The sequence below is a fragment of the Triticum dicoccoides genome, chromosome 1A (genome assembly GCF_002162155.2).
Source record: "Triticum dicoccoides isolate Atlit2015 ecotype Zavitan chromosome 1A, WEW_v2.0, whole genome shotgun sequence".
NCBI lineage: Eukaryota > Viridiplantae > Streptophyta > Magnoliopsida > Poales > Poaceae > Triticum > Triticum dicoccoides.
Genome location: NC_041380.1, coordinates 522,402,564 through 522,428,594, shown reverse-complemented (window position 1 = coordinate 522,428,594; position 26,031 = coordinate 522,402,564). Strand labels below are relative to the sequence as shown.

The following is a 26,031-nucleotide window of genomic DNA, read 5'->3' as shown; positions in this document are numbered from 1 at the left end:
TCGAATAATATATAATCTCGAATACATCGTCTCGAATATTATATATCGAATACATCACTGGCTAGGTAGCTAATAAAGATCAAATACTACAGAAGAATCTAGGACACTCGCGATTCCTGCGGCGCGGGCGATGGACACCCAAAGAGAAGGAACCCTCACAGGATCATAGCTGAAGTGAGATCCCTGAAGAAACTGCCAGGTATTGGAGAACCTGCCGCCCTCTAACGCAACCATGTAGCGATGGACGTGCTCGTCCTCCTCCCTGACACGGCGACGTACCACCTCTGGCGGGGCCGGCTCCCTCCGCACCGAAACTGGCCCACGCGAACGCCACCAAACGAGATCAGGGTCGACGACGGGACCCGGGGCCGGGTTCCTCATCAAGCGGCGCGCCCCTCCAGGCAGCACCTCCCAGTGCCAGCCCGGCGGAGCCCAGTCCCGGACATGGGTCAGCCGGACGTCGTCGCGGACGGGTCGACGGCGAGGATGCGGGCCGGGCATCGTCGAGAAAAAATACTAGCTATATGCCCGCAAAAAGTAACATTTTTTTAATGATTGGATTTTGATAACTAAAATTTTTAATATTTCTATATAACTAACATTCCTATAACATTTCTAACAATGCTATATAACTAACATTTCTAATATTTCTATAACTAAAAAACAGAAAATAATTATAACATTTCTATATATATAACTAACATTTGTATACATTTCTAATATTTCTATAACTAAAAAAAGAAAAATTTCTAACTTTTTTATAACTATTTCTATAACTAAAAAACAGAAAAATTTCTAACAACTCTAACTTTTTTATAACTATTTCTATAACTAAAAAACAGAAAAAATTTCTAACATTTCTAACAATGCTATATAACTAACTATTTCTATAACTAAAAAAAGAAAAATTTCTAACATTTTTATAACTATTTCTATAACTAAAAAATTAAAAAAATGTATGTATGTGTGTGTGTGTGCTCACCGGCGAGGCGAGAGGCGACGGGGGGCGGCGACGGGGACGGCGACGAGCGCGGCGACGACGGGGATGGTGACGACGGGGACAGGGACGGGGCGGCGACGACGGGGACGGGGACGTATGGGCCGGGACGGGGCGGCGGTGTCGACGGGGATGACGGAGACGGGGACGACGGGGTGGCGACGACGGGGACGGGGCGGCGACAGGGGCGGCGACGAGGGATATGGAGACGGGGGCGGCGGGCGACGGGGCAGAGGAGAAGAAGCAGATGAGAAACTAAATTTTTTGAAGTGTTTAGTTATATAGGATGGACCTTTAGTACCGGTTGTAGCCACCAACCGGTACTAAAGGCCTGTTTTGGCCAGGCCAAGCAGCGGGAAGCGCACCCCCTTTAGTACCGGGTGGTGGCTCCAACCGGTACTAAAGCCCCCCCCCCCTTTAGTACCGGTTGGTGCCACCACCCGGTACTAAAGGGGGTATGCTGGCGTAGGTGCGGTGCGGCAAGTTTAGTCCCACCTCGCTAGGCGAGGGGCGTCCGCACTGGTTTATAACCCCCCGTGCGGTAGCTCTCTCGAGCTCCTCTCCAAAGCAGGCCTACTGGGTCTACATGTTCGGTGCTGCCCTGTGGGCCTACTGGGCCTTTGCAGGCCTGCATCCTGGCCCAACAACAGGTTGGGTTTCTAGTCGTATGCAGGCCGCTCTGGCCCAGTAGGCGGTTTTTTTTATTTTTTGCTTTATTTATTTTTGAGTTGTTTTTTTGTGTATTTAGAGTTTCTTTGTGAATATTTTTGCTTTAGGTACAAAAAATACAAACTTTCTGTTAGTGCCCATAGTTTTCAAATTTGAATAGTTTAAATTTTGAATTATTTGAAATTAGTGTGAATCACTAGTTTGTGAATAACTTAACTTTAAAAATCAGTAAAGGCATGAAAGAATTTGTTTGCACATAAAATTTCTTTGTGTTTCAAATGCCAAAACACATAACTACCCTAACTATTACAGAGATTCCCTCCTGAGTGTGAAACACAGAAGAAAGTGATGATAGTGAAGCCGATCACATCCCAGATCTTTGGGTGTGAAACTTTTTCTTCACGTGTGTCCCTTTGCGCCGTAACCATGGAAAATCTTCATCATTTAACGGGATGCTTGGGTCAATATTCACTGTGAATGGAGCAATTTCATCAAACTTTTCATAATCTTCTGACATGTCTGTCTTGTCATCCACTCCCATGATGTTTCTCTTCCCAAAAAGAACTATGTGCCGCTTTGGCTCATCGTACGAGGCATTCACTTCCTTATCTTTTCTTTTTCTTGGCTTGGTAGACATGTCCTTCACATAGAAAACCTGTGCCACATCATTGGCTAGGACGAATGGTTCGTCTGCATACGCAAGATTGTTGAGATTCACTATTGTCATTCCGTACTGCGGGTCTTCCGTTACCCCGCCTCGTGTCATATTGACCCATTTGCACCGAAACAAAGGGACCTTCAAACCACGTCGATAGTCAAGTTCCCATATGTCCTGTATATAACCATAATATGTTTCCTTTCCCGTCTTGGTTTCTGCATCAAAGCGGACACCACTGTTTTGGTTGGTGCTCTTCTTATCTTGGGCGATCGTGTAAAATGTATTACCATTTATCTCGTACCCTTTAAAAGTCATTATATTCGAAGATGGTAACTGGGACAGCAAGTACAGGTCATCTTCAATAGAGGTGTCATGCATGGTACGTGTCTGCAACCAGCTGGCGAAACTCCTGGTTTGTTCACGTGTAATCCAGTCATCAGACCGCTCCGGGTGTTTGGAGCGTAGCAAATTCTTGTGTTCATCCATATACTGAGCCACCAAGGTGGAATTCTGTAGAACTGTGTAGTGTGCTTCAGTGAGAGAATGTCCATCCATACATATTATTTGTTCCCCTCCTAGCGTGCCTTTTCCATCCAGTCTGCCCTTATGCCGCGATTCAGGAACACCAATCGGCTTAAGGTCAGGAATAAAGTCAATACAAAACTCAATGACCTCCTCATTTTCATGGCCCTTGGAGATGCTTCCTTCTGGCCTAGAACGGTTATGAACATATTTCTTTAAGACTCCCATGAACCTCTCAAAGGGGAACATATTGTGTAGAAATACAGGACCCAAAACGTTAATCTCTTCGCATAGGTGAACTAGGACTTGCGTCATGATGTTGAAGAAGGATGGTGGGAACACCAACTCGAAACTGACAAGACATTGCACCAAATCATTCTCTAACCTTGGTATGATTTCTGGATCGATTACCTTTTGAGAGATTGCATTGAGAAATGCACATAGCTTCACAATGGCTAATCGAACGTTTTCCGGTAGAAGCCCCCTCAATGCAACCGGAAGCAGTTGCGTCATAATCACGTGGCAGTCATGAGACTTTAGGTTCTGCAACTTTTTCTCTACCATGTTTATTATTCCCTTCCTATTCGACGAGAAGCCAGATGGTACCTTAATACTAAGCAGGCATTCAAAGAAGATTTCCTTCTCTTCTTTGGTAAGAGCGTAGCTTGCATGACCCTGATGTATGCCATCTTTTCCGTTCATACGTTGCTGGTCCTCTCGTGCCTCAGGTGTATCTTTTGTCTTCCCATACACGCCCAAGAAGCCAAGCATGGTCACACAAAGATTCTTCGTCACGTGCATCACGTCGATTGTGGAGCAGACCTCTAGGTCTTTCCAATAGGGAAGGTCCCAAAATATAGATTTCTTCTTCCACATGGGTGCACGTCCGTCAGCGTCATTCGGAACAGGTTGTCCACCAGGACCCTTGTAACGCCCTCGATGCGGCTATATTTCCCACGTGTCGAAGCACGACTTAGAGGCATAACCGCATTGAAAGCAATGTCGCAAGTGAGGTAATCTTCACACAACCCATGTAATATAATAGGAGGAAAAGATACATAGTTGGCTTATAATCGCCAGTTCACACAATTACATGAATAAAGCATTACATCATCCAAATACAATCAAGGTCCGACTACGGAACCAAAATAAAAGAAGACTACCCCAAATGCTACACAGATCCCCGATCGACCCCAACTGGACTCCACTACTGATCAACTGGAAAATGGAACAACATAAAGAACACGATCTTCATCGAGCTCCTCCTTTGAGCTTGGTTGCGTCATCTGCACGGTTCAACGGCACCTGCAAGCTGGTTTTGGAAGTATCTGTGAGTCACGGGGACTCAGCAATCTCACACCCTCGCGATCAAAATTATTTAAGCTTATGGGAAGGGTAAAAAGGTATGAGGTGGAGCTGCAGCAAACGACTAGCATATATGGTGGCTAACATACGCAAATGAGAGCGAGAAGAGAAGGCAAAAGCACGGTCGAACAACTATGATCAAGAAGTGATCCTGGAACAACCTACGTCAAGCATTACTCCAACACTGTGTTCACTTCTCGGACTCCGCCGGAAAGAGACCATCACGGTAACACACGCGGTTGGTGCATTTTAATTAAGGTCAACTTCAGGTTTTCTACAACCGGACGTTAACAAATTCCCATCTGCCCATAACCGCGGGCACGGCTTTCGAAAGTTCAAATCCCTGCAGGGGTGTCCCAACTTAGCCCATCACAAGCTCTCACGGTCAACGAAGGATATTCCTTCTAGCGGGAAGACCCGATCAGGCTCGGAATCCCGGTTACAAGACATCCTCGACAATGGTAAAACAAGTCCAGCAAGACCGCCCGATGCGCCGACATCCTGATGGGAGCTGCACATATCTCGTTCTCAGGGCAACACCGGATGAACACTACATATATCTAAAACCAGCCCTCAAGTTTCTCCGAGGTGGCGCCGCAAGTGGCTCTGTTTCGGACCAACACTTAGACAAGCACTGGCCCGGGGGGGTTAAAATAAAGATGACCCTCGGGATGCGTGACTCCCAAGTGAAAAGGCTAGATGGCGAATGGTAAAACCAAGGTTGGGCCTTGCTGGAGGAGTTTTATTCAAGGCGAACTGTCAAGGGGTTCCCATTATAACCCAACCGCGTAAGGAACGCAAAATCCGGGAACATAACACCGATATGACGGAAACTAGGGCGGCAAGGGTGGAACAAAACACCAGGCATAAGGCCGAGTCTTCCACCCTTTACCAAGTATATAGATGCATTAATTAAATAAGAGATATTGTGATATCCCAACAAGTAAACAATGTTCCAACAAGGAACGATCTTCATGTTCCAACAAGGAACAAACTTCAATCTTCACCTGCAACTAACAACGCTATAAGAGGGGCTGAGCAAAGCGGTAACATAGCCAATCAATGGTTTGCTAGGACAAGGTGGGTTAGAGGCTTGGTTCAACAATATAGGGGGCATGAAAAGCAAGTGGTAGGTATCTCAGCATAGGCATAGCAAAAGAGCGAGCATCTAGCAAAGCAAAGATAGAAGTGATTTCGAGGGTATGGTCATCTTGCCTGAAATCCCGCAAGGAAGAAGAACGAGTGCATGAAGATGACAAATGGACGAAGTCGAACGGATCCTCACAAACGCGACGTTATCGGAACTAATCCGAAGAAGCAACACCGGAAAGAAGCAAACAACATGGTAAACAACCATTACATAAACATGGCATGATGCACAATCAAGTATGATGCATGTCCGATTTAAAGAAGCATGGCATGGCAAAGTGCACAAATTAAGTGGAGCTCAAATTAAGTGGAGCTCAAACAAACCCTACAAATTAAGTGGAGCTCAACATGCAACTCCGTTGCATATTGACGAAACACCACATCAATTATTTAGTTCTCTCTCGTTTAGGTACCCAACAATATTAAATGTTGATTAACATGGCAAGAGGTGAGGCATAACAAAACTACACCATCTAAACAATTTAAATGGGGCCGGATATAACAAATAACGAATCCTGTAGATCCCCATATGCCTTAGTAATTTAATGCAACAACAATTTAAATATTTTAATTGTTGTTATCATGATGCGGATGACATGAGCAAGTTTTATGCAATTTTTATTAAAAGTTGTCAAGAGCACTACGAAGCATTTGTCATCGTGGCGGAAAGAAAAGGGGTGCCACGACAACGATAACGAAAACGGTGCCACTGCAACATTCCGGTTCCGGTAACTCGATTAAGATACCGATGCAAAGGAGAAGTGTGTGGATGCGTGCAAAAGATGGTGGAGCACTCCCGGATATCGGGCGCCCCATGAGTCGACGACGGTGACAAGGCAAAAGAGGGGCAACATGCACCAACAATTCGGGCACGGCGCAAGCTCGAGCATCTCATACATCACACATGCATTCGTTCACGGGCAGTCATCTCGGGGTTATACCTTTGAAGCGTGCGTTATCGGAGGGGTTCGAGTTTGATGCGGTGTAGGGGAAGTAGACATTCTCGGGACGTTCGTAGTGGAAGTAGTCGTTCTCGCATGCTCTAGGGTTGAGGGTAGAGGTCCTCACGATCTCGACGACGGTAGTGGTACATGTAGGCAGTAGACGAACTTAACAGTTCCGTTACTCGGTTCTTCGGAGATGGAAGTAGTCGTACTCCGCGACTCCGCGTAGTTGTTCACATCTTCGTGTTGTAGTCGAAACGAGTTCATACTTGGGTTTCCTGGAACTTGGCGGGCACGAGGTGCAGGAGAGGAAATCGGGAGGCGACGCTGGATGACAGAGACGACACGGGCTCCTGCTCCTGCGAGACTTCAGCCAGCGGCGAAACTGCTCCGGCTAGGCACGAGGATGGGAAGCAGAGCAGGCAGCAAGGAGCTACGATGGGGCAGCAGCCGGCAACAGCTCTGGTGGCCGGCGTGGTTGAGGACGGAGGCGAAGAAGCGAGGCTCGCGAGCAGAGGATGCAGGGTCGAGCCGACTCGGGCGCGGAGGCAGGGGATCGGCGACTCGCGCGACGCAGGGGCGACGAGGCTCGCAGCGGAGGTCCGGGACCTGGCGTGACGGAGAAGTACGACGGCTGCAGGCACAGGTGGAGGAGGAGCTATAGGAGAGCGGCCGGAGACGCGGCGCTGCTCGCTGGCGCGAGGGGAGAGGGGCGACGGGCGTGCGGCTCCAGGGACGGCGTGGCTCGGGGCTCGCGCGCCAAGGCGAGGTGGAGGAGGAGCTGAGGACGGGGATGCCGACGTGATCGCGCGCACAGGGCGGCGACGGACCAGAGAGCGGACGGCAGAGGCGGAGAGCTTCGAGCTCGGCTGCCTGAGGCCATGGAAGACGGCGACGTGGACTTGGGGGGCGCCGGCGACGCTTGGTGCGATGCAGGGCCTCGCTACTCCCCCTGGCGAGGCAAGGACGAAGGAGGGAAACAGGGAGGGGCGCTGCGAGCGAGAGAGGGTGAGGTAGAGAGCGAGGGAATCGGGGGGAGAGAGGTGGATCGAGCAGCGTGAGGCTGGCGGCGCGAGGGAAGAAGCGAGGGAGATGGGGGTTAGATGGGATCGGGGCCTAGGGTTAGGAATTAGGTGGGCCTGGCCTTGGGACGGCGCGTGAGGAAGGGAGGCCCAAGAGGGCAGTGGTGCAGGCCTGGCCAGGGGTGCAGGCCGCCTCTCTTCCTAAATATCTCTCTTTTCCCATTTAAAAAGAAAATAGAAAAGAGAAGGAAAAGAAAGAGAAGGTTCGGATGGAAACTGGGCATGGGGATAATTTTACTGGACTCGCAAAAATGATCTTGATCCAAGAAAAGTATAAATGGGCATGTACCAAGTTTGGATTGGAACTTGTTTGAATTAAATTCAAATGAGTTCGAATAAGAAGTGGGCGTTAGAAAGGTCCCAAAATGTTGAGATTTTTGGTAGACCTCCGGAAAAATATAAAAGAATTTGTGGACGAAGTTTGAGGAGCAAACTCGAAGCAGAAAAGACATGTGATTATTTGCAAGTGTGTTCATGGGTGATTCCAAAAATGGAATATTCAATATAGCTCCCTAATATCGGGAGGATATGTTATAAAGAGAATCATCATGTGAATTCTCTCGGTTTAAATGGACCGAAGATCCATGCAATTTATTTAGTTGATCTGAGATGCAAAGATTAATGACATGATGGCATGATGACATGATGCAAATGCACATGATGCAAAGATGAATGCAATGAACCAAACAAATCACACGACGAAACCCGGAAACCCTGGAAGGCATCTGAAGCTCCGGTCTTGGGGCGTCACAACACTCCACCACTACGAGAGGATCTCGTCCCGAGATCTAGGATGGCACCGGAGGGAAACGGAAGAGGAAGAGAAAAGGTAAAACTAAGTTGCTTCTTTGACAAACGAGTGAAACCAAGGAACCTTGCGAGGTTGAACAAATTTGAGAAAGAACACAACGAAGGTGAATAAGGTCGAAAACACTCCGATAGAAAAGAGGAACAAAGAACATTGGGAAAAACCTTGAGGTTGGAGGGCAAGATATATATTGAAACCACTCCGGTTAAGAAGTTAAGCAAGACTTGATAATATTAAAAGAACTTGAGCAAAAGAGTACAACACTCCGGTTAAATGGATAAGCATGAAAAGAACAAGAACCTGACAAGAACAGAAGAAGGTTTGAATAGAGCAATATCACAATGCCTCCGGAACAGAAGTGAGAATGGAATGGAATGAACGACGAGATACAAGATCTTGAGGGAGCACGCTTACAACAAATGGTAGAACGGAGTTGTTGGAAAACCAACAACGAAAAGAATAAGCTTGATATGGTATTTTGGAATACATCTCAAATTATGAGGTGACAACCTGCCACTCACGGGAAAAGAATTGGATTGATAAGAACAAAGAGAAGAGAAACTTATTTCACCGGGAGGATAAACGAAGAACTTGGATCATTTATAAGTACCATAAGTAGCAACAATCCTTAGGGAAGGCTTTAGGTGTGCCATGACACAAGATAACTCCAATGAAGAGATTGATGGATTTGAAATACCCCATTCTTAACAACCTGTGAATCATGAAACATGAATTCAAATGATCAAGAATGACATAATACCACCTCAAATGATACGGTAGAAGGAATTGCACTCCGGATTGCAATAAGAAGAAAGCTTGAACTCCTCTGAAAATAATCTTGATGAATGTTTCTAGAACGGATTAAGTCCTTGATGAACTATCATGTACAACTCCATGAAGAACTCCGTTAAACAAAAGAATGATCAGACGGAAGGAAAGAGAAGTTGAAAACACAAAGTGAAACCTTGTAATGATTAGATGGATCTCCGTGATAATTAGAGCTTGGTACTCCGAGAAAGAAAAGATGAACAAAAGAAAATCAAGAATTTGATGAGCCTCCGGAATAAAGAATTAAATTCACTCGATGAAACAAGAATAAGAATTACATTATGCTTATCCTTCACCAATTCAAATTGATGACAACCAATGGAATTGGCATACTACTTATTCTCGTAGAAAGGATTAAGATAGATAATGCGCAAACTTGAAGAGGCCTTCGATGATCCACCGGTAGGATTTGAAAGAACGGAAGTATGATAACGTAAGAAGAGGAATCTTGAACAAACCACCATAAGAATTGAAAATGAACGAAGAAAAGATAAAGAAACACCGGAAGGAATTAGCAAATGAACGAAGAAGTTTGAGGGGATTTAGATACATCAGAACAAAGAGATCAAGAACTGATTAGAGGATATTTGATTGATGCACCGGTAAGATAGGAGAATGATAACTGACAGCTGAGAATGAATAAACCTGGATTGATGGACTCCGGATAACAAACTGAGAAGACTCTTGAATTACTCCGGATAGGTGAAAAGAATTCTCACGATCAGAACAATTACGAGAGGATGGCAACAAGCTAGAATCACGAATCTTGAAGAGAATGGAGCAAGATTAAAGAGAAACTCTTCTTCGGTCTTCAAAATCCGAGAATGACGACGAGAAACACCACCATGAATTATTTAGACACTCCGAAATGAAGAATGGAAAGGTTGAGCCAACGATGAAAAGAATTTTGAGAGATCTTGGAGAAAGACATTTGACTGATGGTAAATCATTCTTACGTCAAACTTCGAAAAGAATTTGAGAATACCTCTGAGAAAATAAGAAGAGTCAGGTAAGATCCTGGGAAAAGACATGTGGGTTAGGGCCCACTCAAGAGAAACACCGCTGAAATGATTTAAAAGAGAGGTTGCACCGGTTGCATTAAATGGCTTGAATGAGGTGACATCCTCGAAAGATCTTGAACGAAAGCAGAGTGGAAACAGGAATCTTCTGAGATATCTTCGGCACTCCGAAACAAATGAATTGCGAGGAGTAGATGATTAAGAGGTGCACCGGTATGAGAAGGTATTGAAATGAGGAAAAGATATGATCAACAAAGCTTGTATTGGATCCGCCGAAGAAGAGAACGAGTGAAGAGTGACGAACTTGAAGCTCCGTTAGAATCTTCCTGAGAATCACCGGATAAGAACATTGACGAAAAAGATGGAGAGACTTCACATCCATAAGATGGTTGCTTGATTAAGACATCTGAGTCCTTGAGGAAAAAGGGCGGGCGGGCAAGAAAAACAAAGACAATTTGGAGACGGATGAAAAGAACACCATTGAGAAGAACTGATAATTGATCTTGCGGATGTTGAAAAAGAACAGATTCGCTTGAGGAGAAAACACACCGGTTTAAAAAGATTGACATGACAATCTTGATGATCAAGAAGGATTAGTATTCACATCGGAGTATGAGAACACCATTTGGGGAAAGTATGGAATCAACACTTGACTTCGAAGCAACTCGAATACCACAACTCAAAACAAAACAAAGGATTGGCTTGCAGAATAAGCCGGAACAAACATATGACTGAGATTTCGTCCGAAGTTTTCGTGGTGGGGCCTACACGGGCTCGATCGTACAGCACCATCATGTACAAGGCAGTGCACATGACATATGAAGCGTCCCCGAGTCGGCATAGCCAAGGACTCTTTAAGACACAATGAGACCACTGTAAAACCAACCGTGGATAGGCGGACCACTAGACGTCAAACCCCAATTTCATATCATACATCTGTCGGAAAGATATCCTAAGAGCTACTTGAATTCCCACTTATAAACTCCCGAAATTTTCCGGTTATGCAATCAGGTGTTGGGGATACAGGGGAAGCATAATATCTCACCCAAACTAGCAAATCCTACATCCAGCTGTATCCATCCTTCAACACATAACCAAGAAACCTTCGAAAATCATTTACCTCAATCTTTGAAAAGCATCTGTTATACAAGTTATGGCAATACTCCCGAACTCCCGCCCCAGTACTGGGTGGCGTCGAGGTTATATCACCAACAACTGCATAAAAGAGATTTTCGATGTTGGCGAAACTAATCTCGGGTATTCCAGAACTGCAACAATAAAATTGTGACGACAACACCTTGGAGCTCAACTCCCCGGGACACTGCCACAACCCCTAAATGTCAGGAGGCACCAAGAACAATGTTCTCGTCACAAAACCATCGGAACGATTCCAAGATACCCGCGTGATCCTAAATTTTTTTAGTGAAATTTGAGAAGAGAAGAGTCAAAACTCTACGTCAGGATGCCTTACCAGAGCAATGAAGGGATTGAGGAGTAAAAAGAATTCCTAACTCTCCGATATATATAATCCTAAATGACTCAAAACATTTTTTTCTAGACTCAACTCGTCAGCTAATTCGATCAAGCAGTGGGGGCTCCTAAGGTCGAGGAAGGCTCTGATTACCAACTTGTAACGCCCTCGATGCGACTATATCTCCCACGTGTCGAAGCACGACTTAGAGGCATAACCGCATTGAAAGCAATGTCACAAGTGAGGTAATCTTCACACAACCCATGTAATACAATAGGGGGAAAAGATACATAGTTGGCTTACAATTGCCACTTCACACAATTACATGAATAAAGCATTACATCATCCAAATACAATCAAGGTCCGACTACGGAACCAAAATAAAAGAAGACTAGCCCAAATGCTACACAGATCCCCGATCGACCCCAACTGGGCTCCACTACTGATCAACTGGAAAACGGAACAACATAAAGAACACGATCTTCATCGAGCTCCTCCTTTGAGCTTGGTTGCGTCATCTGCACAGTTCAACGGCACCTGCAAGCTGGTTTTGGAAGTATCTGTGAGTCACGGGGACTCAGCAATCTCACACCATCGCGATCAAAACTATTTGAGCTTATGGGAAGGGTAAAAAGGTATGAGGTGGAGCTGCAGCAAGCGACTAGCATATATGGTGGCTAACATACGCAAATGAGAGTGAGAAGAGAAAGCAAAAGCACGGTCGAACAACTATGATCAAGAAGTGATCCTGGAACAACCTACGTCAAGCATTACTCCAACACCGTGTTCACATCCCGGACTCCGCCGGAAAGAGACCATCACGGTAACACACGCGGTTGGTGCATTTTAATTAAGGTCAACTTCAGGTTTTCTACAACCGGACGTTAACAAATTCCCATCTGCCCATAACCGCGGGCACGGCTTTCAAAAGTTCAAATCCCTGCAGGGGTGTCCCAACTTAGCCCATCACAAGCTCTCACGGTCAACGAAGGATATTCCTTCTAGCGGGAAGACCCGATCAGGCTCGGAATCCCGGTTACAAGACATCCTCGACAATGGTAAAACAAGTCCAGCAAGACCGCCCGATGCGCCGACATCCTGATGGAAGCTGCACATATCTTGTTCTCAGGGCAGCACCGGTGAACACTACGTACAACTAAAACCAGCCCTCAAGTTTCCCCGAGGTGGCGCCGCAAGTGGCTCTGTTTCGGACCAACACTTAGACAAGCACTGGCCCGGGGGGGTTAAAATAAAGATGACCCTCGGGATGCGTGACTCCCAAGTGAAAAGGCTAGATGGCGAATGGTAAAACCAAGGTTGGGCCTTGCTGGAGGAGTTTTATTCAAGGCGAACTGTCAAGGGGTTCCCATTATAACCCAACCGCGTAAGGAACGCAAAATCCGGGAACATAACACCGATATGACGAAAACTAGGGCGGCAAGGGTGGAACAAAACACCAGGCATAAGGCCGAGCCTTCCACCCTTTACCAAGTATATAGATGCATTAATTAAATAAGAGATATTGTGATATCCCAACAAGTAAACAATGTTCCAACGAGGAACGATCTCCATGTTCCAACAAGGAACAAACTTCAATCTTCACCTGCAACTAACAACGCTATAAGAGGGGCTGAGCAAAGCGGTAACATAGCCAATCAATGGTTTGCTAGGACAAGGTGGGTTAGAGGCTTGGTTCAACAATATAGGGGGCATGAAAAGTAAGTGGTAGGTATCGCAGCATATGCATAGCAAAAGAGCGAGCATCTAGCAAAGCAAAGATAGAAGTGATTTCGAGGGTATGGTCATCTTGCCTGAAATCCCGCAAGGAAGAAGAACGAGTGCATGAAGATGACAAATGGACGAAGTCGAACGGATCCTCACAAACGCGACGTTATCGGAACTAATCCGAAGAAGCAACACCGGAAAGAAGCAAACAACATGGTAAACAACCATTACATAAACATGGCATGATGCACAATCAAGTATGATGCATGTCCGGTTTAAAGAGGCATGGCATGGCAAAGTGCACAAACAAACCCTACAAATTAAGTGGAGCTCAACATGCAACTCCGTTGCATATTGATGAAATACCACATCAATTATTTAGTTCTCTCTCGTTTAGGTACCCAACAATATTAAATGTTGATTAACATGGCAAGAGGTGAGGCATAACAAAACTACACCATCTAAACAATTTAAATGGGGCCGGATATAACAAATAACGAATCCGGTAGATCCCCATATGCCTTAGTAATTTAATGCAACAACAATTTAAACATTTTAATTGTTGTTATCATGATGCGGATGACATGAGCAAGTTTTATGCAATTTTTATTAAAAGTTGTCAAGAGCACTACGAAGCATTTGTCATCGTGGCGGAAAGAAAGGGGTGCCACGACAATGATAACGAAAACGGTGCCACTGCAACGTTCCGGTTCCGGTAACTCGATTGAGATACCAATGCAAAGGAGAAGTGTGCGGATGCGTGCAAAAGATGGTGGGGCACTACCGGATAACGGGTGCCCCATGAGTCGACGACGATGACAAGGCAAAAGAGGGGCAACGTGCACCGACAATTCGGGCACGGCGCAAGCTCAAGCATCTCATACATCACACATGCATTCGTTCATGGGCGGTCGTCTCGGGGTTATACCTTCGAAGCGTGCGTTATCGAAGGGGTTCGAGTTTGATGCGGTGTAGGGGAAGTAGACGTTCTCAGGACGTTCGTGGTGGAAGTAGTCGTTCTCGCATGCTCTAGGGTTGAGGGTAGAGGTCCTCACGATCTCGACGACGGTAGTGGTACATGTAGGCGGTAGACGAACTTGACGGTTCCGTTACCCGGTTCTTCGGAGATGGAAGTAGTCGTTCTCCGCGACTCCGCGTAGTTGTTCACATCTTTGTGTTGTAGTCAAAACGAGTTCATACTTGGGTTTCCTGGAACTTGGCGGGCACGAGGTGCAGGAGAGGAAATCGGGAGGCGACGCTGGACGACAGAGACGACACGGGCTCCTGCTCCTGCGAGACTTCAGCCAGCGGCGAAACTGCTCCGGCTAGGCACGAGGAGGGGAAGCAGAGCAGGCAGCAAGGAGCTACGATGGGGCAGCAGCCGACAACAGCTCTGGTGGACGGCGTGGTTGAGGACGGAGGCGAAGAAGCGAGGCTCGCGAGCAGAGGATGCAGGGTTGAGCCGACTCGGGCGCGGAGGCAGGGGATCGGCGACTCGCGTGACGCAGGGGCGACGAGGCTCGCAGCGGAGGTCCGGGACCCGGCGCGACGGAGAAGTACGACGGCTGCAGGCACAGGTGGAGGAGGAGCTGTAGGAGAGCGGCCGGAGACGCTGCGCTGCTCGCTGGCGCGAGGGGAGAGGGGCGACGGGCGTGCGGCTCCAGGGACGGTGTGGCTCAGGGCTCGCGCGCCAAGGCGAGGTGGAGGAGGAGCTGAGGACGGGGATGCCGACGTGATCGCGCGCACAGGGCGGCGACGGACTGGAGAGCGGACGGCAGAGGCGGAGAGCTTCGAGCTCGGCTGCCTGAGGCCATGGAAGACAGCGACAAGGACTTGGGGGGCGCCGGCGACGCTTGGTGCGATGCAGGGCCTCGCTACTCCCCCTGGTGAGGCAAGGACGAAGGAGGGAAACAGGGAGGGGCGCTGCGAGCGAGAGAGGGTGAGGGAGAGAGCGAGGGAATCGGGGGGAGAGAGGTGGATCGAGCAGCGCGAGGCTGGCGGCGCGAGGGAAGAAGCGAGGGAGATGGGGGTTAGATGGGATCGGGGCCTAGGGTTAGGAATTAGGTGGGCCTGGCCTTGGGACGGCGCGTGAGGAAGGGAGGCCCAGGAGGGCAGTGGTGCAGGCCTGGCCAGGGGTGCAGGCCGCCTCTCTTCCTAAATATCTCTCTTTTCCCATTTAAAAAGAAAATAGAAAAGAGAAGGAAAAGAAAGAGAAGGTTCGGGTGGAAACTGGGCATGGGGATAATTTTACTGGACTCGGCAAAATGATCTTGATCCAAAAAAGTATAAATGGGCATGTACCAAGTTTGGATTGGAACTCGTTTGAATTAAATTCAAATGAGTTCGAATAAGAAGTGGGCGTTAGAAAGGTCCCAAAATGTTGAGATTTTTGGTAGACCTCCGGAAAAAGATAAAAGAATTTATGGGCGAAGTTTGAGGAGCAAACTCGAAGCAGAAAAGACATGTGATTATTTGCAAGTGTGTTCATGGGTGATTCCAAAAATGGAATATTCAATATAGCTCCCTAATATCGGGAGGATATGTTATAAAGAGAATCATCATGTGAATTCCCTCGGTTTAAATGGACCGAAGATCCATGCAATTTATTTAGTTGATCTGAGATGCAAAGATTAATGACATGATGGCATGATGACATGATGCAAATGCACATGATGCAAAGATGAATGCAATGAACCAAACAAATCACACGACGAAACCCGGAAACCTTGGAAGGCATCTGAAGCTCCGGTCTTGGGGCGTCACAACCCTTTCCAAAGACCACCTTCAAATCCTTGACCATATCATGTACATCAGCACCAGTACGGTGGCGAGGCTTCGTTCGGTGATCCGCCTCACCTTTGAAATGCTTGCCTTTCTTTCTTACATGATGCCTGCTCGGAAGAAATCGACGATGTCCCAGATACACATTCTTCTTACAATTAGCCAAATATATACTGTCGGTATCGTCCAAACAGTGCATGCATGCGCGGTATCCCTTGTTTGTCTGTCCTGAAAGGTTACTGAGAGCAGGCCAATCATTGATGGTCACGAACAGCAACGCCTTTAGGTCAAATTCTTCCCCATGTGCTCATCCCATGCACGTACACCTGTTCCATTCCACAGTTGTAAGAGTTCTTCAACTAATGGCCTTAGGTACACATCAATGTCGTTGCCGGGTTGCTTAGGGCCTTGGATGAGCACTGGCATCATAATGAACTTCCGCTTCATGCACAACCAAGGAGGAAGGTTACACAAACATAGAGTCATAGGCCAGGTGCTATGGTTGCTGCTCTGCTCCCCAAAAGGATTAATGTCATCTGCGCTTAGACCAAACCATACGTTCCTTGCGTCATCTTCAAACTCCTTCCCATACTTTCTTTCAATTTTTCTCCACTGCGACCCGTCAGCGGGTACTCTCAACTTTCCGTCTTTCTTACGGTCTTCTCTATGCCATCGCATCGCCTTGGCATGCTCTTTGTTTTGGAACAAACATTTCAACCGTGGTATTATAGGAGCATACCACATCACCTTAGCACGAGTCTTCTTCCTGGGGCGCTGCCCTCGACATCACCAGGGTCATCGCGGCTGATCTTATAGCGCAATGCACCGCATACCGGACAAGCGTTCAAATCCTCATACTCACCACGGTAGAGGATGCAATCATTAGGGCATGCATGTATCTTCTACACCTCTAACCCTAGAGGGCAGACAGCCTTCTTTGCTTCGTACGTACTCTCGGGCAATTCGTTGTCCTTTGGAAGCATATCCTTTATCATTACCAGCAACTTTCGAAATCCCTTGTCAGATACACCATTCTCTGCCTTCCATTGCAGCAATTCCAGTGTGGTGCCCAGCATTTTCTTCTCACCTACGCAATTTGGGTACAACAATTTTTTGTGATCCTCTAACATGTGCTGCAACTTGTTCTTCTCCAAATCACTTGCGCAGTTCTCTTTGCATCGGCAATGGCCCGACCTAGATCATCAACGGGCTCATCCGATGCCTCTTCTTCACCTTCTTCTCGTATTGCCGGCTCAGCTTCTTCCCGCATTACCGGCTCAACTTCTTCTCTCATTGTTGTATCATCGTATTCAGGGAACCCATGGCCAGGATAGCCGTCATCGTCCTCTTCTTCTTCATTGTCTTCCATCATAACCCCTCTTTCTCCATGCTTGGTCCAAACATTATAGTGGGGCATGAAACCGGACTCAAACAGGTAGACATGAATGGTTCTTGACGTAGAGTAATTGTGACCATTCTTACAGCCAGCACATGGACAAGGCTTAAAACCATCCGCTCGCTTGTTTGCCTCAGCCGCAAGCAGAAAAATACACACGCCATTAATGAACTCGGGAGAGCATCGGTCATCGTACATCCATTGCCGGCTCATCTTCAATACACAGCACCGAAAACATCAAATTAATACAATACATAAAGTTCATACATAAAGATCATACAACACTTAAATGCAACAAACAAATAACTCTCTAGCTAAAGAATTTAAATGCAACAACAAATGCGATCAAGATCGCAACTAAGGTAACAATTGATCCAACAGCATAATGATACCAAGCCTCACTATGAATGGCATATTTTTTAATCTTTCTAATCTTCAAGCGCATTTTCTCCATCTTAATCTTGTGATCATCGACGACATCGGCAACATGCAACTCCAATTCCATCTTATCCCCCTCAATTCTTTTCGATTTTTCCTTCAAATCCTCGTTTTCTCTTTCAACTAAATTTAACCTCTCGACAATAGAGTCGGTTGGAATTTCCGGTTCAACTACCTCCTACATACAAATATCTATGTCAACTTGATGGGCATAATTTGTCATAAACACGAAATGCAATGAATAGTTTTAAAAGAGAATATACCACATCCGAATCATAACCCGGACGAGGGCCGACCGGGACGGATATCAAAACCATGGCACTATGTATAACAAACAACGTATGGGTAAGATAATTATACGAGTAACTATATATCCAAATCACACAAACATCAATTTTTTATATAAAACTTCATGAACAAGAGGCTCACCACAAAGTGGTGCCGGCGACGGGACATTGCGAGCGATCGACGGTGGTTACGACGGAGATTTAGAAGGTACTAAGTAAACCACACCTACATATGCAAACTAAGTGTTATTTTTGACCTCAAATTGCATATAAATCAAATACTAGCACATATATATAATTCCTCCCAAATTACTAAACTCAAAAATCAATCACTATATAAAGCATTGCACGAGCTAATCTAGCAATGAGAGATGAAAGGAAAAAGTTGCTAACCTTTGTGATCATTTGAATGGATGGGGGCCTTCAAATCTTGACAAATTTTGGGCAAAATGTGTGATGAGCTTGAGAGAAAGAGGAAAAAGAACAAAGAGGAGAGGGTAAAGGGGAAGAACAGAGCGAGCTCGGGTGGACGAAGGGTCTATGTAGGACGACCTTTAGTACCGGTTCGTGATACGACCCGGTACTAAAGGTGCTGGAGGGGCCCCGGACTGACAACATCCTGCCACCACTCACTTTAGTACCGGTTCGTGGCATGAACCGGTGCTAAAGGTTGCCCACGAACCGATACTAATGATGCCCACCCGCCTAGCCGTTGGAACCGGCACTAATGGTCACATTAGTGCCGGCTCAAATTCAAACCGGCACTAATGTGCTTCACGTTTGACCCTTTTTCTACTAGTGACATGTTCCTCAAACTATGAGATTATGCAACTCCTGAATACCGGAGGAACACCTTGTGAGCTATCAAACATCACAACGTAACTAGGTGATTATAAAGATGCTCTACAGGTGTCTCCGATGGTGTTTGTTGAGTTGGCATAGATCGAGATTAGGATTTGTCACTCCGTGTATCGGATAGGTATCTCTGGGCCCTCTCGGTAATGCACATCACTATAAGCCTCGCAAGCAATGTAACTAATGAGTTAGTTGTGGGATGATGCATTATGAAACGAGTAAAGAGACTTGCCGGTAACGAGATTGAACTAGGTATGATGATACCGACGATCGAATCTCGGGCGAGTAACATACCAATGACAAAGGGAACAACGTATGTTGTTATGCGGTTTGACCGATAAAGATCTTCGTAGAATATGTAGGAGCCAATATGAGCATCTAGGTTCCGCTATTGGTTATTGACCGGAGATGAGTCTCGGTCATGTCAACATAGTTCTCGAACCCGTAGGGTCCGTACGCTTAACATTCTGTGACGATTTGTATTATGAGTTATGTGATTTGATGACTGAAGTTTGTTCGGAGTCCCGGATGAGATCGGGGACATGACGAGGAGTCTCGAAATGGTTGAGACGTAAAGATCGACATATTGGAAGGCTATATTCAGACGTCGGAAAAGTTCCGAGTGATCCGGGTATTTTTTGGAGTACCGGAGAGTTACGGGAATTCGTATTGGGCCTTAATGTACCATACAGGAAAGGAGAGAAAGGCCTCAAGGTTGGCCGTGCCCCTTCCCCATGGATTGGTCTGAATTGGACTAGAGAAAGGGGGCGCCTCCTTCCTTCCTTCCTTCTCCTTCTCCCTTTCCTTTTTCCTATTCCATGTGGGAGGTGGAATCCTACCAGGACTAGGGAGTCCTAGTAGGACTCCACACTTTGGGCGTGCCGTATGAGGGCCGTCTTCCTCCTCCCTCCATCCTTTATATACGTGCCAGGGGGCACCCCATAGACACACTAGTTGATCGTTGATCTCTTAGCCGTGTGCGGTGCCCCCCTCCACCATAATCCACCTTGGTCATATCATCGTAGTGCTTAGGTGAAGCCCTGCGCCGGTAGTTTCATCATCACCGTCATCACGCCGTCGTGCTGACAAAGCTCTCCCTCAACACTCTACTGGATCGTGAGTTCGTGGGACGTTACCAAGCTGAACGTGTTCAGATCGCGGAGGTGCCATACGTTCGGTACTAGGATCGGTCGACCGTGAAGACGTACGACTACATCAACTGCGTTGTCATAACGCTTCCGCTTTCGGTCTACGAGGGTACGTGGACAACACTCTCCCCTCTCGTTGCTATGCATCACCATGATCTTGTGTGTGCGTAGGAATTTTTTTGAAATTACTATGTTCCCCAACACAAATACTATCGTCCTATATATGAGTTTTTACCTCTCGACCATTTCGAGACTCCTCGTCATGTATGTGATCTCATCCGGGACTTCGAACAACATTCGGTCACCAAATCACATAACTCATACAATACAAATCGTCATTGAACGTTAAGCGTGTGGACCTTACGGGTTCAAGAACTATGTAGGCATGATCAAGACACCTCTCCGGTCAATAACCAATAGCGGAACCTGGATGCTCATATTGGCTCCCACATATTCTACAAAGATCTTTATCGGTCAAACCGTTATGACAACATATGTTATTCCCTTTACCATCGGTATGTTACTTGCCCGAGATTCGATCGTGGGTATCTCTATACCTAGTTCAATCTCGTTACCGACAAGTCTCTTTACTCGTTTCGTAATGCATCATCCCGCAATTAACTCATTAGTCACATTTCTTGCAAGGCTTATTATGATGTGCGTTACCGAGAGGGCTCAGAGATACCTCTCCGATACTCAGAGTGACAAATCCTAATCTCGATCTATGCCAACCCAACAAACACCTTCGGAGATACCTGTAGAGCATCTCTATAATCACCCAATTACGTTGTGACGTTTGATAGCACACAAGGTATTCCTCCGGTATCCGGGAGTTGCATAATCTCATAGTCAAAGGAATATGTATAAGTCATGAAGAAAGCAATAGCAATAAAACTTAACGATCATTATGGTAAGCTAACGGATGGGTCTTGTCCATCCATCATTCTCCTAATGATGTGATCCCGTTCATCAAATGACAACACATGTCTATGGTTAGGAAACTTAACCATCTTTGATTAACGAGCTAGTCTAGTAGAGGCTTACTAGGGACACGGTGTTTTGTCTATGTATCCGCACATGTATCAAGTTTCCGGTTAATACAATTCTAGCATGAATAATAAACATTTATCATGATATAAGGAAATATAAAATAACAACTTTATTATTGCCTCTAGGGCATATTTCCTTCAGTATTGGTCATTAGTGAAATATTAGAAGTGCATGTGCAACACCTCCAAATTTCCCTGGATCTTAGAGTAAACTGCATATCTGCCAAGCAGAGCAAGTGTGAATTTGCTGTCACAAAGATCAATTACCCTAGGCCACATTATTTCTACCGAGGGGTACCTACTGACTTAGGAAAGGTCTAATATATTCCGAATTGGCCTTCTCCTAACAACATGGCCAAAGTCAGAGGGTTTTTTAGGTTTAACTAGATATTATAGGAGATTTTTCAGATATGTTACTATATGTGGACCATTATATGATGTTTTGAAAAAGAACAAATTCCAATGTGGTCCTCTTCAAGAACAAAATTTACAAACCTCAAGACAATTATGACCTCCTGCCCCTGTCCTGGCTTTCACCATTGAGGTTGAAGCTTTTTGGAACTGGACTGGTGGTGTATTAATGCAAACTGATAGACCAATTGCATATCTCAACAAAGCCATCAACCCTATCTCTTTGGGAAAATCCATTTATGAGAAAGAAGCTATGGTTATCTTGGAAGCATTAAAGATTCCTTACACATGTGTTTATTGGTACACAAGACTCCGTGTTCTTTTTAGCCAATTAGTATAATTGATATGCTGTCATGTGACAATGCACTGTGATGGTTTTTTGTTAGATAATAAAACATCTTACTTGAATGCATATTTGTGCTTGCAGGCTGTGTTGGGATATCAAGTAATTTACATTTTCACCCTTTTAATGCAAGCCGATATAAGCATCTATATATAATTTATGCCCTGGCTATTTTTGTGTAGGAAGGACCTTCTTACACCAAGTGATGTCCGTCTAAGTGCTCTTAAACAAGACTTTGTCATGTCTTGTTCCAGGGCATCATCCACAGAGTTCAACCAGAACCGTGTCTGTGAGCTTCTCCATTTTGTGGATCACTTTGGTGCCAATCGACAGAGATATGATAAATTAAGAACCATGTTACACCATTTGCTTTACTTTATTGTTCGGATTATATGCAGGAGTTTTGGTGTGGATTATAGATCTTAAAACTTACTCTTAGTTTGTCAGCTTTGTTGATCCTAATTTATGATGTTCACCGCTCTAGTTTGAATTGTATGTCGCTAGGCGTAAATTCAAATGTTTGCACTCTCATGGATGTACTCTGGAGATGGACGCGCTGGTCATCAGGCTATATTCGATGATGCTTTGGGCATGGAGTATGGTACATGCACATTAGAAAAAGATATGCACCAACAATATTTAGCACTTAGATTATTAATCTGAATTTGTGTTTGACATTGTAGTATGGAGGTTTTGCTAGGATGCATGTTCTATTGTCGGTTATTTTCCATTATTGCTGCCCTTGTTTCTTGTTTTGCAACATCTGACGTGTAATGTGATATTGGTCATGATCTAGACATCTCCATCGACCAGATATATATTGTTAGCTTATTATTTCTCTGAAATTACAGCGGCCATAATGCACTAGCTGTTCAAAATGTCAAGTACATAGTTTTTTTTGGGTAGTAACCGTCTTGAGGATAATTATCATCATGATAAGTGTAGTATAAAAGGTTGTGTTAGGCTCCAAAATAATACCGCCTCATCTACGCAGCCTACTATCAATCAAGATACGACACGTAGGGCTTCATGTTCACAAATCATTGTACTACACCGCCATTTTCTCAAAATTTTGGACCAAAGAACAGACTCAAGTGCATGCTGCACTGTCAACAATATCCACCCAGAGAAAAAGGGGAAGTATCTAAGACAACTAATTGAGTAGTAATTAAGCTGCTGTCAATAATCACGAGAAAAGCTTGTCACTCTCATGCAGGGGCAATTTTTTTTCTCTGCCGGTTCATGCACTACGCTGGCAGTACGCACGCAGCACTGCCATCACACTGGCATCGCAGTATCCACTGCTATCGTTGAGCCAAAAAAGAGAGGTTGCAGCACGTTGTGCCCACACTCCCGTGTTCGGGCTGGTTTGCTGCTTGCAGATCGACACGTAGGGGCTTCATGTTCATGAACTTGTCCGTCGAGGCCTAAAGTGGTTGCCCCGTACTTACATGAAAAGGGAAACCAGATCGGTACAATGATATATTGCCCCCGTCCCTTTCTTACTACTCCATCTGTATTTCTCGGGGAAGGGGGCCAAGAAATGGTGGAGGAAGAGAGTTGTCCTGTCTATCTTTTTGAATTATTTGCATTGCTTACCAGATGTGTCACATGGTAGTTGTCACATGTGTCGCAGTAATTCAAAGTAGCTGGTCCTGCATGCTAGGTTTCTAGGCAGTACAAAATACTGCACTCGAATGAATGCTTAAAAATGAGTTTAGATGAGCCGAACCGCGATACTTTTTGGATACGCGGCGGTATACGTACATATCGAAGATCTCACATTATGCCCCAGTACATTTGCCACTTGCTGTTGCACACTGATGCCTATCTATCTCGTACGCGTCGCTCGACACGTCTGGGACTAGGGTACGTAGCAGCGTAGCACGAACAGCCTATAGCTCTATTCCGCGAAAAAGCAGGGGTGCACAATTTGGGGCCACCTTCCCGCTGTCCCTCTCACGTCGTTCATATAAGGCGCTGCCACCGGCTCCGGCCGGGAAGCGCAGCGATCGAACACGAGCTACAACGAGAGGAGGGGCCAGAAACAGTAGACCTACGGCCATGGGAGGCAAGGCGAGGAGGCCCTGCGCGCTGCTGCTCGTTCTGCTCTGCATGGCCGCGCGCATCCATGGCGCGTGCTGCTTTGGCGGAGGGCACGGAGGCGCAGCGGGCGGCGGAGGCCACGGAGGCGGAGTGGGCGGCGGAGGTCACGAAGGAGGAGCGGCTGGCGGTGGCCACGATGGCGGCGTTGGCGGCGGCGGGAGGGACGGAGAAGGTGACGGGACAGGAGGCGGCGGAAGCGGCGGCCGGAGGGAAGGCGGCGGCGGCGCTGCGATTATTCCGGGGGCGGGCGGACACAGCAGGCCGGCTGGTTCTCGTGCCGGCCGCCGGGTCGGCAGGAGTGTTCCCGGCGCCGCCTCCCTCGCGGCCGCGGCGCTCGTCTGGTGGCTCTGAGCGTACGTACTCCACAACAAGCTAATCTGGGGAGCCAAGTGACTTACTGAATTACGTATAACTAGCTAGTGGATCGCTGCATGTAACCCATGTTTTTACGAGTGATTTCTTGCAGTACATCGATCACTGTACTGATATGCATGCATGTGTAATAATTAAGTACCTCCCTCCGTTCTTAAATATTTGTTTTTCTAGACATTTCAAACGGACTACCACATACGGATGCATGTAGACATATTTTAAAGTGTAGATTCATTCATTTTGTTTCGTATGTAGTCGCTTGTTGAAATATTTAGAAAGATAAATATTTAGAAACGGATGGAGTAATAGTAGAGCGGTACCAGCTGTATATCCCGTGTATAATTAACTTGTGAACACTAAAATCCCGTTTATTTCGTGGACAGTTAATCAAGTAACGGTGAATCGAATGCATTTTCAGAGTATCTTGTCTGTTTGGTTGTGTCATGTGTCACTGTAGCTAGCTGCAGTTAAACTTTACATGTATTCGGTCGTACGTGCCGCACTGTCCTGACTCCTGAGTGATTCAGAGTTCAAAGGAGCATGCTATTGTCCAGTATCTCATCTCACGAATGATAGGACTACAGGAACTTAATCTGGCGTCCAAACGAAGGTAATATATACTCCCTCCGTCTCAAAATAAATGACTCAGTTTTATACTAATTTTGTTGAGTCATTTATTTTGGAATGAAAGGAGTACATATGTAATTTCTGTTATTTCTAGTGCTCTTTATATTGCCATAGCAGTTGACGTAAAAAAAACAGTTGATGAGACTGCCTCAAAAGTTTTACTCGCAAGAAATTATATAATTAACTTCAAAACAAAATCCAGCCTATTTCTTGGGAAGTTTATCAAGTAGCAGTGAATCCAATACTAGTTTCGAAGCGTCTTCTAGCTAGGTTTGCTTGCGTCATGCTATTAGCACTTTTACTCTGACGAACTGTCATGAGTACTTGAGAGCTCAAAGGATCGCATCTAAAGCTTCTCTCCAGTATCTCACTAATATGGATAGGGAACTTAAGCTCGGAATCCATTTTTCAAACGAAGGAAATACCTGTGTGAATTCACAGTGAAGAGAAAAAAACCTCTCTTTTCTACTATGAGACTCCAGTAATTTTTTTCTATAAAGACTTCACTTTACACGCATCCTTTCTCAATTTTTCTTTCATTTCCATGGTTGTTGTCAAAAGCGTCCCATAGTTTGGAAGTGTGTGGAGGAGAGAATATCTTTTTAGATAAAGAAAGAGCTTTATTGTCTCCCGGGCCTCTGCACCCGTCAAAATGACGCGAACGAGAGAATATGAATGTGAGCTGCTATGCACACAATGAAATTACAGCTGATGCGTGCACGATCACATGTGGCAGCGCCAGCAGCGCGCGTACATGCTGGTTTTTCTGTTAGCTGATGCATGCATGGTGTATGTGGCAGCGCCAGCAGCGCGCGTACATGCTGGTTTTTCTGTTAGCTGATGCATGCATGGTGTATTGTTCGCAGATCGTGTAGTCTGTGTAGTGTGTAAAGCCATTTCGAATATGAGCTATATATGCCTCATCTAACTGTGTTCATATGAGATTTATTTTGTCAATTTCAGATTGCTTTTACCACGTTT

The 26,031-nt window shown here is 45.8% G+C and overlaps 1 pseudogene; it reads right to left on the bottom strand.

Annotated features, from left to right (window-relative positions):
• Nucleotides 1-3,530: 3,530 nt before the first annotated feature.
• On the bottom strand, nucleotides 3,531-17,627 carry LOC119315997 (annotated as a pseudogene).
• Between the last annotated feature and the right edge of the window lie 8,404 nt (nucleotides 17,628-26,031).